Source organism: Triticum aestivum, chromosome 2B (assembly GCF_018294505.1).
Source record: "Triticum aestivum cultivar Chinese Spring chromosome 2B, IWGSC CS RefSeq v2.1, whole genome shotgun sequence".
Lineage (NCBI taxonomy): Eukaryota > Viridiplantae > Streptophyta > Magnoliopsida > Poales > Poaceae > Triticum > Triticum aestivum.
The window spans coordinates 543,204,967-543,217,861 of record NC_057798.1 but is presented as its reverse complement, the minus strand read 5'-3'; positions in this window follow the sequence as shown (position 1 = coordinate 543,217,861).

Sequence of the window (12,895 nt, the reverse complement as noted above, 5' to 3'; positions counted from 1 at the left end):
ATCTTGGGGGTGCCATGGGAATCCCCAAGCTTAGGCTCTTGCCACTCCTTATTCCATAATCCATCAAAAGAATTCACCCAAAACTTGAAAACTTCACAACACAAAACTCAACAGAAATCTTGTGAGCTCCGTTAGAGAAAGAAAACAAAAGACTACTTCAAGGTACTGTAATGAACTCATTCTTTATTTATGTTGGTGTTAAACCTACTGTATTCCAACTTCTCTATGGTTTATAAACTAATTTACTAGCCATAGATTCATCAAAATAAGCAAACAACACACGAAAAACAGAATCTGTCAAAAACAGAACAGTCTGTAGCAATCTGTAACTAACGCAAACTTCTGGAACTCTAAAAATTCTAACAAAATAGGAAGTCCTGGACAATTTGTTTATTGATCAGCAGAAAAAGGAATCAACGCAAAAGCACGCGCCTGTGATTTATCATAACTAAATTCATGCGCGCAAAGTTTCTGTTTTTCAGCAGAATCAAATCAACTATCATCGTAGGTTATCCTATAGGTTCTACTTGGCACAAACACTAATTAAAACATAAAACCACATCCAAACAGAAGGTAGATGGATTATTTATTCCTAAACAGAAGAAAAAACAAAAAACACAAAATAAAATTGGGTTGCCTCCCAACAAGCGCTATCGTTTAACGCCCCTAGCTAGGCATAAAAGCAAGGATAGATCCAGGTATTGCCATCTTTAATTTTCAGTTTTTTAGCGGGGTCATGCTCGAATCCGGGAGGTTCTTTCTGCTTCCCTTCATACTCGGAAATTTTTAGATCTAAAGAATCCAACCGCTTATTGCAAAGAGTAATCAACATATTCATGCGGTGAAGATTTCCGCTAACACTTTTAAGAGGCTCAAGAGATTTTTGTAAATTTTTTGTTACTTCGCAAATCTTCTCAAACACTTGGGTTTCTTCCTGGGTAGGATGAGATCCTCCCTTTTGGGGTTGTCTATGCGTCATATTTAACCCAACATAAAAATTGCGAAGAAGAATTCTAAAGTTCACCTCAAGGGTGCACTTATGATAAGATTCCATCATCCTATACCAAGCATCTTTTAAGTTTTCTCCTTGCCTTTGCTTGAAGTGAAGAACTTCAAACTCGGGAGACATAGGAGCGGATAAAGAATTGGACATAAAGACAAGCAAACTAACACACGAGCAAGCAGAAAGGCAAAGGGAAAAAGGCAAACGGGAAAGAGAGGAGGAGATTGGGAAAGAGAAGGCAAATAAAACGGCAAGGGTGAAGTGGGGGAGAGGAAAACGAGAGTCAAATGGCAAATAATGTAATGCCAGAGATAGGGATTGCGATGGGTACTTGGTATTGTTGACTTGCTTGCGTGAGCCTCCCCGGCAACGGCGCCAGAAATTCTTCTTGCTACCTCTTGAGCACTGCGTTGGATTTCCCCGAAGAGGAGAGGATGATGCAGCAAAGTAGCATAAGTATTTCCCTCAGTTTTTGAGAACCAAGGTATCAATCCAGTAGGAGACCACACACAAGTCCCTCGTACCTACACAAAACGATAGCAACTCGCAACCAACGCTTAGGGGTTGTCAATCCCTTCACGGTCACTTACTAGAGTGAGATCTGATAGAGATAATATTTTTAGTATTTTTGATAGATAGATGCAAAGTAAAAAGTAAAGGCAAAGTAAGAAAGAAGCAAGTAAATAAAGTGATGTAGATTGATATGATGAGAATAGACCCGGGGGCCATAGGTTTCACTAGTGGCTTCTCTCAAGAGCATAAGTTTTCTACGGTGGGTGAACAAATTACTGTTGAGAAATTGACAGAATTGAGCATAGTTATGAGTATATCTAGGCAATGATTATGTATATAGGCATCACGTCCAAAACAAGTAGATCGAAACGATTCTGCATCTACTACTATTACTCCACTCATCGACCGCTATCCAGCATGCATCTAGAGTATTAAGTTAAAAACAGAGTAACACCGTAAGCAAGATGACATGATGTAGAGGGATAAATTCATGCAATATGATAAAAACCCCATCTTGTTATCCTCGACGGCAACAATACAATACGTGCCTTGCTGCCCCTTCTGTCACTAGGTAAGGACACCGCAAGATTGAACCCAAAGCTAAGCACTTCTCCCATTGCAAGAACTACCGATCTAGTTGGCCAAACCAAAAAGGATAATTCGAAGAGACTTGCAAAGATAACTCAATCATACATAAAAGAATTCAGAGAAGAATCAAATATAATACTGGATCATAAACCCACAATTCATCGATCTCAACAAACACACCGCAAAAAGAAGATTACATCGAATAGATCTCCACTAGAGAGGGAGGGAACATTGTATTGAGATCAAAAAGAGAGAAGAAGCCATCTAGCTACTAGCTATGGACCCGAAGGTCTGAAGTAAACTACTCACACTTCATCGGAGGGGCTATGGTGATGATGTAGAAGCCCTCCATGGTGGATGCCCCCTCCGACGGAGCTCCAGAACAGGCCCCAAGATGGGATCTCGTGGATATAGAAGGTTGCGGCGGTGGAATTAGGTTTTTGGCTCCTGTTCTGATCGTTCGGGGATACGTAGGTATATATAGGAGGAAGGAGTACATCGGTGGAGCTTCGAGGGGCCCACGAGGTAGGGGGGCGCGCCCGGGGGGGCGCCCTCCACCCTCATGACCTCCTCGGAGACTTCTTGGAGTAGGGTCCAAGTCTCCTGGATCACGTTCGGTTGGAAAATCATGATCCGAAGGTTTCATTCCGTTTGGACTCTGTTTGATATTATGTTTCTTCGAAATACTGAAAAAGGCAAAAAAGAGCAATTCTGGGCTGGGCCTCCGGTTAATAGGTTAGTCCTAAAAATAATATAAAAGTGGAAAATAAAGCCCAATATAGTCCAAAACAGTAGATAAAGTAGCATGGAGCAATAAAAAATTATAGATACATTGGAGACGTATCACTATCTACAAAGCTCGAATTGTTGCAAAAGGTTTTCAACAAGTTCAAAGTGTTGACTACAATGAGATTCTCTCACTCGTAGCGATGCTTAAGTCTGTCTGAATCATGTTAGCAATTGCCACATTTTATGAAATCTGGCAAATGGATGTCAAAACTGCATTCCTTAATGGATTTCTTAAAAAAGAGTTGTATATGATGCAACAAAAAGGTTTTGTCAATCCTAAAGGTACTAACAAAATGTGTAAGCTCCAGCGATCCATCTATGGACTGGTGCAAGCATCTCGGAGTTGGAATATACGCTTTGATGAGTTGATCAAAGCATATAGTTTTATACTGACTTGCGGTGAAGCCTGTATTTACAAGAAAGTGAGTGGGAGCACTACAACCTTTCTGATAAGTATATGTGAATGACATATCGTTGATCGGAAACGATGTAGAATTTTTGCTGGAAAGCATAAAGGAGTGTTTGAAAGGAGTTTTTTTTAAATAAAGACCTCGATGAAGCTGCTTACATATTGAGCATCAAGATCTATAGAGATAGATCAAGACGCTTGATAAGTTTTTTCAATGAGTACATACCTTGACAAGATTTTGAAGTAGTTCAAAATGGAACAGTCAAAGAAAGAGTTCTTGCCTGTGTTACAAGGTGTGAAATTGAGTAAGACTCAAAGCCCGACCACGGCAGAAGATAGAAAGAGAATGAAAGTCATTCCCTATGCCTCAGCCATAGGTTCTATAAAGTATGACATGCTATGTACTAGATCTATTGTATACCGTACACTGAGTTTGGCAAGGGAGTACAATAGTGATCTAGAAGTAGATCACTGAACAACGATCAAAATTATCCTTAGTGGAATAAGGATATGTTTCTTGATTACGGAGGTGACAAAAGGTTCGTCGTAAAGGGTTACGTTGATGCAAGTTTTGACACTGATCCAGATGACTCTAAGTCTCAATCTGGATACATATTGAAAGTGGGAGCAATTAGCTACAGTAGGTCCGTGCAGAGCATTGTTGACATAGAAATTTGCAAAATACATACGGATATGTATATGGCAGACCTGTTGACTAAACTTCTCTCACAAGCAAAACATGATCACACCTTAGTACTCTTTGGGTGTTAATCACATGGCGATGTCAACTATTGGTGTTAAATAACATGGCGATGTGAACTAGATTATTGACTCTAGTGCAAGTGGGAGACTGAAGGAAATATGCCCTAGAGGCAATAATAAAGTTGTTATTTATTTCCTTATTTCATGATAAATGTTTATTATTCATGCTAGAATTGTAGTAACCAGAAACTTAGTACATGTGTGAATACATAGACAAAACAAAGTGTCCCTAGTATGCCTCTACTTGACTAGCTCGTTAATCAAAGATGGTTATGTTTCCTGACCATAGACATGTGTTGTCATTTGATGAACGGGATCACATCATTAAAGAATGATGTGATGGACAAGACCCATCCGTTAGCTTAGCATTATGATTGTTTCAGTTTCATTGCTACTGCTTTCTTCATGACTTATACATGTTCCTCTGACTATGAGATTATGCAACTCCTGAATACCGGAGGAACACCTTGTGTGATATCAAATGTCACAACGTAACTGGGTGATTATAAATATGCTCTACAGGTGTCTTTGAAGGTGTTTGTTAGGTTGGCATAGATCGAGACTAGGATTTGTCACTCCGTGTATCGGAGAGGTATCTCTGGGCCCTCTCGGTAATGCACATCACTATAAGCCTTGCAAGCATTGTGACTAATGAGTTAGTTGCGAGATGATGCATTACGGAACGAGTAAAGAGACTTGCTGGTAACGAGATTGAACTAGGTATTGAGATACCGACTATCGAATCTCGGGCAAGTAACATACCGATGACAAAGGGAACAACGTATGTTGTTATGCGGTTTGACCGATAAGGATCTTCGTAGAATAGGTAGGAACCAATATGAGCATCCAGGTTCCACTATTGGTTATTGACCGGAGATGAGTCTCGGTCATGTCTACATATTTCTCGAACCCGTAGGGTCCGCACGCTTAACGTTTAGTGACGATTTGTATTATGAGTTATATGATTTGATGACCGAAGTTTGTTCAGAGTCCCGGATGAGATCGGGGATATGAAGAGGGTTCTCCAAATGGTCGAGACGTAAAGATCAATATATTGGAAGGCTATATTCGGACATCAGAAAGGTTTCGAGTGATTCGGGTATTTTTCGGAGTACCGGAGAGTTACGAGAATTCGTATTGGGCCTTAATGGGCCATACGGGAAAGGAGAGAAAGGCCTCAAGGGTGGCCACGCCCCTTCCCCATGGACTAGTCCAAATTGGACTAGGGAAAGGGGCGCCCCCTTCCTTCCTTCTCCTTCTCCCTTCCCTTTTTCCTATTCCATGTGGGAGGTGGAATCCTACTAGGACTAGGGAGTCCTAGTAGGACTCCACACTTCGGGCGCGTCCTATGTGGGCCGGCCTCCTCCTCCCTACATCCTTTATATACGTGGCCAGGGGGCACCCCATAGACATACAAGTTGATCATTGATCTCTTAGCCGTGTGCGGTGTCCCTCTCCACCATAATCCACCTCGGTCATATCGTCGTAGTGCTTAGGCGAAGCCCTGCGCCAGTAGCTTCATCATCACCGTCATCATGCCGTCGTGCTGACGGAACTCTCCCTCGAAGCTCTGCTGGATCGTGAGTTCATGGGATGTCACCAAGCTGAACGTGTGCTGAACTCGGAGGTGCCGTGTGTTCAGTACTTGGATCGGTCGGATCGTGAAGACGTATGACTACATCAACCGCGTTGTTATAATGCTTCCACTTACGGTCTACGAGGGTACGTAGACAACACTCTCCCCTCTCGTTGCTATGCATCACCATGATCTTGCGTGTGCATAGGAAATTTTTGAAATTATTATGTTCCCCAACAATCTGTATCATAATAAGGATGCAAATTGAATTATACAACGTCAAAGCCCATCATTTGGAATGTTATGCAGTTCCTTTTGATGGAAAATTTTAGTTTGTTGTGTATTTGTAATGGACGCGATTATGGATGAGGACTCAGTAATGTGTATCTATGATGTTCTTATTGTTGTGACTCATCATCTGGAGATAATTGTAAATGAATGATTAATCATGGGATTCTTTTGGTACAACATACTAAAACTTCACCCTTTTGGTAGTATCACATGTTTCATTTCCTATTAAGAATGCACCACTTGCATGTGGACCTTTGGAATATAAGTCATGCCTTACTGGGATGGATACATTTGTGTTGTTCTGCCTGATGCGCCATTTAGTCCTTGCTTTTTTTCTGTGTAAATTACTTATGAACGATCCTTTAACCTGTGAATGTATTCCTGGTCTTATTTCATCCTTCCAACAAAGAGGATTATGGAAGTTGTCCTGCATTGCTTGTGTTGTCATTTTGGTTTAAATGTTTATTAGATTGTTGCTTATTTATGCTTTGCTTTCAATCGTGTTCAATTATGTTGTTAGCGGTTAGGATATGACAACACCTATAGAGGTACGACAAAGCCGCAATTCATACCTGCAATTGCTTCATTGGATAGCTTGCAATGCTTCAATAATTGTATTACCGGATTGGATATTACTATACCCGACAGCAGTGCTTCCGGGTGCGGCAAGCCGCATTTCCTACCTAGTATACTAGTATCATGCATATGATACTAGTCTATGATACTGCATCCGTAATGCATAGTATTATACGTTGGTATCATAGAATACTATATTTATTTTCATGCATGATACAAAGTAGCACATTACTAAACAGTAAAACGAAGCTAGTTAGGGCCTCACACAACGATTTGAACTCATCAACCGTCCGATTGGTCTAACTAACGGAGCAGATGTGATTGTCACCCCGCAGTGCCCTCTTCAGGCCTCTTTACCGCGTTACTTCAGCAAAGCAGGCCGGGACAACATCAAATGTGCCTCTGCTCTGACGAATGACCTCAACGATTTGTGGTGAACCGGGCTAGGTACGTACAAGAAATCTCTCACGAAAGAAAAATACGTACACGAAGCAACCCTAAAAAAGGGGTTATGTACAGGAAGCCGGCGCATCGATCGATGACACCTCTTCTCTCCCTCACCGAGGCGAATTTCAGCGATCTGCTCCTCCATTAGCCATCCTCTCCCCCAACTCTTTTGAGTCACCGCCTCTTGTTGTGGCTCGCTACCTCCGTCCTCTCACTGCCGAGGTGCCGATCGAGAGCGATGTCGTTTCTATCCGTTAACATACATGCCACTCCCAGTGCCGCCTCTTCCGGCAAGTGACCCCTCCCAGCGTCCATGGCACCACCCGTTGTCTGGATAGCTGTGAACCTGTCGCCATTCCTTGCCATGGTTCTCTCCTTGCTAGCACATTTACAGGTATATACTAATCTCATCCACATCTCCTTGGACACCCTTCTAACTATCCCCACCAATGATGGCATGAGGAGTATGATTATAACTACACCACGACTTTGATTCTGCTAGGCTTGGGGTTGACACGAAATATATTAGTGTATTTTCATAGGTCGATGTGGGAATTGGCAGTCTTATTCCTCATGCCCGCATGTTTCCTGTTATCAAATTAAGAAGGTTCTATTGTTATACATTTGTCATTTTGAGCAGTTACCAACTTCATGATTTTTCTTTTATTTACAGGAGTTAGTCGTGTTTTTAACTTTTTATTGATCTTTTTTCCCTAAATTTTTGTGTCTCCTGTTTTCATTAGTTGACATGTCACATAGAAGACAAATTCTCAGTTCCATGTACTATATGATTGAAGCTTTTACATCCATATTACTTATTTACATTGTACTGTAATAAATCTGCAGGTTAGGATCACGGTTAATAAAGTTATATTTTCTGAAAGCGTTGGCTTCTTGGGTTGCCACTTGCCGATAAATGTTAATGGAGTCAGAGGTGCCACGTCAAACATGAACCAGTGAACTTCTTTAGGAGATTCCATATATATGCTAATCGGGTTCTGCGCTACTCTTTGCAGGTCAGTCACAAGGTAATGGTTGTTGATTTTGGCGTATTGACCCTGGCCATGTGAGACAGGTAAATAAAGTAGGAATAAAGTATTACTGTATGTGGAGATTGAATAGTGAAATTACCATATAATCATATTTAATAGGTTTCATTCTTCAGGTTAGCCTCTGTATATCATTTTTTGTGAGGTATTACGGTGTCATTTCATTCTTAATTATTTCATTCAGGAAAGTTTGGAGAGTTTAGAGAAAAAAACAAAGGTTTGGACAGAAGATATGATTTTTGCTAATCGCTAACTTTGTTTTCTAAAAGTTTGCCTGAGCAATGATGACCTCCCTTTGTTGTTTCCCCATTTCGTGAGATGTAGCCATGTACAGCCGACGCCGCATGTGGCTAATGAACCCCCTGTTAACATGTAACCACTTGGTTTTTTCCTTAGTGAAAAGGCAAAACCACTGTCGTTTATATTCTAAAAATTTGTTTTCAATCAATCACAAACTATTCATATTTGTATGAATACCTATAATCCTATTGAAAATCTTAACACAATGAACGGGCGCGGCAACGTGCGCCATCATGATCTAGTCATTTAATATGATACGGTATCATGATATGATACTCAAGCCTCTCTTTCTTCATTTAATTTTATGCCGCCTCATCAAAATTGCTTAGTTGACATGCATGATACTATCTATGATACGTACTCCCATTATGGGTAGCTTTAGTGTACTCAGTGGTGTGTGTCACTTATAGAGGAGACTTCGTGCTCACCGATTAAGGATCTCGAGGCAGCAGTTATTTCAGAGTTGACCACTGTATCACCGGCAGGATTGAGAGACAACGATAGCAGGTAGCATCTCTTGGATTCCTGGCCGCTCTGCCCGCGTTCAGCTAAATATCTAATCCGTCAAATTAACCTGCCATCGTTCACTGCAGGATGGGGCTATGAAGACAGATCTATATGTGTGTGATTGAATTACTACACATGGTAGAAAAACAGAACTGTTTGCCAGAAAGCGAAACGTGTGCGATGGCTTATCCATCGGGCAAGATTTCAGAAGGTGAGTTGTGTGCGATAAAAATCTTTCCCATGTACTTTATATCTTAAGAATATTTTGCGTGCCCCATCCACATCGAAATATCTTGTCTCAACCTATAAACTTGCTCATGATAACCTGGCTTACCTTTAATTTTGGCATGTATTTATTTATGTTAAAGTAATGGAGAAGGTGTTGCTACACGCCGAGAGTAGGGGTTGCCTTTATCCCCCACCATGCAAGCCACCAGTTCATGGGCGGCAAGCTCTTTAGGCAAGGAAACTATCCTCCTTTCCGTGGCATAGACGTATAAGGAATCTTTGTATGTGTTGGTCAACAAAGTTCTAAAAAAATCTTCTTTTTTCAATAAAGTTAATGAGTTAGTCTGTGATGCTTATCAAAAAGTGAAGAGCTATCAACGCCCTTATCCTAGTTCAATTAGTACTTCGAATGCTCATTTATAGCTCTTTTTTGAGATGTATGGGGTCCTGCCACACCTTCAGTGGGGAGAAATCAATATATTATGTAAGCTTTGTAGATGACTTCACTAAGCTTACATGAATGTATTTTCTCAAAAATATATCTGATATGTTTCAGAAGTTTCATGATCTTTAATATCATGTAGAGTGATTATTTGGTAAAAAGATGCTTGCTATGCAACCGATTGGGGAGGTGAATACCTTAAGTTAAATTTCTTTTAATCACATTGGTATTTCTCACCATGTTTCATTCTCCTATGCCCATCAACAAAATGGGTGAGCTGAGCGCAAACGTTGTCACATAGTTGAAGTTGGTTTAGCACTTCTCGCCCATGCATCTATGCCACTTAATTTCCGAGATGATGTTTTTCTCACTGTCTTTTATCTTATTAACAAACTCTCTAGCAAAGTCATCGAGTTCCAAACACTCATGGAGCGTCTCTTACATGCTAAAACAAACTATCTTTTTTTTACGAATTTTTGGGTGTGCACTATGGGCAAATCTTCTCCCTCACAATCAACATAAATTCAATTATGCCCAAAGCGATGTGTGTTTGTAGGCTATGGTGGCCTTCATAAGGTGTACAAATGTCTCGATGTTGCCACTGGTCGAGTCTATATATCTCGAGATGTCATTTTATGACTTCATATTTCCCTTTTCTAGCCTACATCCTAATGTTGGCGCACAACTTCCAGCCGAGATCCTTCTTTTACCATCTAACCGCCTTAATCCTTTCACTCCTTTGGATCATGGGGAACATGCTCTGATGCTATGTGTAACTATTTCTTACACTAATGTTGTTGAAATTTCAGAGAAGTGTGTCCATGCTGGTTATTTTATGCAGGAACAATCTGCAACAGAAGATCACAACATAGAGGGTGAAGCTGATTCACATGCATGCACGAGATCCCCTACTAATCCTAGCAGGGCATCTACCTCGGGATTTGCGCTAGTTAGCCAGACTCGCCAGCAACCCGCATCCCCGGCCGCGGGGTCCACACCAGGCGGGGGAGGGGGATTCCTTGAATGCATCGCACTCGCCGCAGGGTCTTCTTCTCGTCCCACATAGCCGTTGTAAGCTCCGCATTGGCAGAGACAGACTTCTCTAGCAAATCAATGACCCCGGCGCGCCAAATGGCACTTTATCGCTGGATGAGCGTGGCGAGGCCGAGCTCTGATGTTGTCTCCTCTGCTCCTCGCATGGACGGACACACACGGCTTGCAGGCACATGGTCCTTTGCACATTTTGTGCCTGAGCCACAAGAGATTACACAACCACCTCCATGCACTCATACATGGTCTAAAGGTGGTGTTTTGCCCTAAAGAATTAATGATGGATGCATTCGTTGGCTGATTTTGGAGCACAGGGGAACCTAAAAATTTGCAGGAAGCCCTTTCACGATGCAAAATGAAAACAAGCAATGGATGAAGAATTTCATGCTCTCATACAGAATGACACGCAGAATCTTGCACCTTTTCAGAGGGGATGTACTATCATTTGTTAGATAATAACGAGAAATAAATGAGACAGAGAGACACCGATTTTTACGTGGAAATCCTTGCGGGAGAACGGACGCACAAAGGCGCAATCACTATGATGGAGGAGTTGTACAAGCACGAGAACACAAGCCGTCTTTAGGTGCGACTACATGGAGTATATAAGAGGGACAATACATAAGAGTCCTTGGAGGACAAGTAAACGAGTTGTACTCGTACGCGTCGGTACCAACGCAAAAGCTCTCACGTCGTTTGTACTAAGTCTAGTCCAATACGGTATAATTTGGATCACAATTTAACAATCTCTACCTTCAGCCAAATTCCCTCCAGTAGTCGAAGAATGTGAATAACTCCATCCAAATCAGCATAAACACCTTGTGCGTCAAAGTCCATAGGACTAGTGAGAAATACCAACCAAGCCTGAGCAAAGCTCAAACTTATTGGTAGGAACTAGCTTTGCCATCATATCGGCAGGATTATCATGAGTACTTATCTTGCATACCTTCAAATCACCTTCAGCAACAACATCTCGAATATAGTGATATCTGACATCAATGTGCTTTGTTCTCTCATGATACATTGGATTCTTTGTAAGATATATAACACTTTGACTGTCACTAAATACGATAGGGCAAGATGAATCTCCACAAAGCTCATAATACAAAGCTCAGAATACAAACCTTTCAACCAGATAGCTTCTTTGCATGCCTTAGAAATAGCCATGTACTCGGGATCAGTAGTGGAACAAGCCACAATAGACTGCAAAGTTGCTCTCCAACTCACAGTGAGCGATCTTCTCTTATCAAAATCACCAGCAAAATTAGAATCAACAAAACCAACAAGTCCATCTCCAGTTTTCCAAACTGTAAATAAGCATTAGAAGTACCTCGCAGGTATCTGAAAATCCATTGAACTGCTTTCCGATGCTCTTTTCCAGGATTAGCCATGTATCTACTGACAACACTCAATGCATAAGATAAATCCAGATGAGAACAAACCATGGCATACATAAGTGAACCAACTACACTCGAATACAGAACTCTAGACATGTACTCAATGTTGGCATCTGACTTAGGACATAAAGCTGATGATAACTTGAAGTGTGTAGCTAATGGAGTACTTACTGGCTTGGCATTATGCATATTAAAATGACGAAGACCTTTATCAATATATCCCTTCTGACTTATATACTTTTCCAAATGGTCTATCTCTGGATATTTCCATGTCAAGTATTTTCTTTGTTGCACCCAAATCCTTCATCTCAAATTCATTACTCAATTGTTTCTTTAGTTCATTAATCTCTGACATGCTCTTTGCAGCAATTAACATATCATCAACATAAAGGAGCAAATAAGTAGCTGAACCATTGTCAGTTTTAAAATAAACACAACTATCATAATTAGACCTTTTGAAACCTTGAGAGAGCATAAAGGTTTCAAGTCTCTTGTACCACTGTCTAGGGGATTGCTTTAATCCATAAAGAGATTTCTTTAACTTACAAACAAGCTTTTCTTTTCCAGGAATAACAAAACCTTCAGGTTGTTCCATATAAATATCCTCTTCTAATTCTCCGTGTAAAAATGCAATTTTAACATCCAATTGTTCAAGCTCAAAATCATGCTTGACAACAATACTGAATAAAGTGCGAATAGAGCTATGCTTCACAACAGGAGAAAAGACTTTGTTATAGTCAATACTTAGAATCTGGCTGTAACCTTTAGCAACTAACCTTGCTTTATATCTTGTCTCATCATTAGGAGAAACACCTTCTTTCCTCTTGAAAACCCACTTGCAATGAATAGGTTTCTTCTCTCTAGGTAATCTTACTAAATCCCAAGTGCCATTCTTTTTAAGTGATTCCATCTCATCCTGCATAGCGGTCATCCACTTATTACTATCACCAGAAATAATAGCCTCGGAA